Here is a 2,119-nt window from a genome sequence, read left to right as displayed (position 1 = left end):
AGGTCAGATCTATTCCTTAAACCCATAGATCTGACCTTCCCAAGCATGATAATCACGTAAAGTTCAGACCTTGACAATCATATAACATCTAGATGGTCCTACTTGGTGATTTAGCCCCAAAAATAAACACCAACGTTCATAGCTCCCAAAATAACTCATAAAGCTCTAAGGGTTAAGGTCTCTGGGCCTATTTGAGTCCAGATCCAAAGTATAAATTCGAGAAGGGACCAAGTGCTCCACATATCCATTCTCTAAAGGGGTTAGAAAACCATAACTCTAAGAATCAACAACAAAACCGAAGAAGGACTGAATAAATACCTCAAGATGAAGTCTCTGAACTTTGAAATCACAAGATCCGCTCCTCCTTCAACCTCCTCTTGCCTTGGTCACCTCCTTTTTGCAATCAGACCAACAAAATGATCAAAAGTGGCCTCTCCTCCCTCACAAACGCTCTAGATCTCTTAGGGTCTCTCTCTGGGGTTTGGTAGCCGCAAATGACGGCCCTAAGGGTCTTTAAATAGGTGCCAAACCCGGGAAATTAGGGTTTCATTAAAAAGCATGGACTCGCCGAGTCCGGTCATGAACCCGGATGAGAATCCGCAACCCTACTCAGCGAGTTTAAGCACCAACTCGCCGAGTCCCTCAACAAATCCTAAAATACATGAATAAAATAATATACCTAGGAATCCGGATGTTACAATTCTCCCCAACTAGAATCAGACTTCGCCCTCAAAGTCTCACTCTGCAAACAACTTTGGATGTTGCTCACGCATCTCACGCTCCGGCTCCCAAGTCAGCTCTGACCCTTTCCTATGTTGCCACTGTACCTGCACCAGAGGCACTTCCTTGCTCATCAAAACCTTGATCTTCCGATCTCTAATTGCCACTGGTCTCTCAACATAGTTCAGGCCCACATCCACCTGAATATCCTCTAATGGTACCACTGCCGACTCGTCGACTATACACTTTCTCAACTGCGACACGTGGAAAGTGTCGTGAATCTGTCCCAACTCCGCAGGTAGCTCAAAACGGTAGGCTACCCTTCCTACTCTCGCAATCACCTTGTAAGGTCCAATATATCGAGGCCCCAACTTGCCCCTCTTCTTGAATCGGATCACTCCTTTCTAAGGAGAGACCTTCAGGAGCACGAAGTCGCTGACCTGGAACTCGAGCTCGGACCAGCGTCTTTCCACATAACTCTTCTGACGACTCTAAGCGGTCAACAACCTCTATCTGACCTGTTGTATCTGCTCAGTCATCTGAAGCACAATCTCTGTACTACCCATCACACGTTGCCCTACCTCTCCCCAACAAATGGGGGTCCGACACCTCCTCCCATACAACAGCTCAAAGGGTGGCATACCAATGCTCGAATGATGGCTGTTGTTGTAGGAAAACTCTGCCAAGGGAAAATATGTGTCCCAACTCCTGCCAAAATCCAACACACATGCTCGGAGCATGTCCTCGAGCGTCTGAATTGTCCGCTCGCTCTGCCCATCATTCTGTGGGTGATATGCGGTACTAAAATTCAACCTCGTACCCAACTCAACATGAAATTTCTTCAAGAATCTGGAAGTGAAACGCACATCTCGATCTGAGACAATCAAGATCGGTAATCCATGTCGCGATACCACCTCTCTCACATACAGCTCTGCCAGCCTCTCCGCAGAAGAGCTCTCGCTAATAGAAAGGAAGTGAGCGCTCTTCGTCAACCTATCTACAATCACCCAAATTGCATCAACCCCCCTCGCAGTCCTCGGCAATTTGGTGATAAAATCCATAGTAATCTGCTCCCACTTCCACTCGGAAACCTCTAACGGCTGCAACTTACCATGTGGTCTCTGGTGCTTGGCCTTAACCCTACGACAGGTTAGGCACCTCTCAACGAACCACGCGACGTCCCTCTTCATACAGGGCCACCAATACTCCTTCTTTAGGTCCAAATACATCTTAGTGACCCTGGGATGGATCGAGAACTTCGATCGATGTGCCTCTTCCATCAAAATGGTACGCGTCCCGCCCACAAATGGTACCCAAATCCGACCCTGAAATGTCTTAAGCCCCCGGCTATCGGTAACGAACTCCGATACCTACCCGATAACTCGCTCAATCTTCTAGT

Source organism: Lactuca saligna, chromosome 9 (genome assembly GCF_052625555.1).
Source record: "Lactuca saligna cultivar CGN05327 chromosome 9, ASM5262555v1, whole genome shotgun sequence".
In the NCBI taxonomy this organism is placed as follows: Eukaryota; Viridiplantae; Streptophyta; class Magnoliopsida; order Asterales; family Asteraceae; genus Lactuca; species Lactuca saligna.
Note: the sequence above shows the minus strand (reverse complement) of the source record.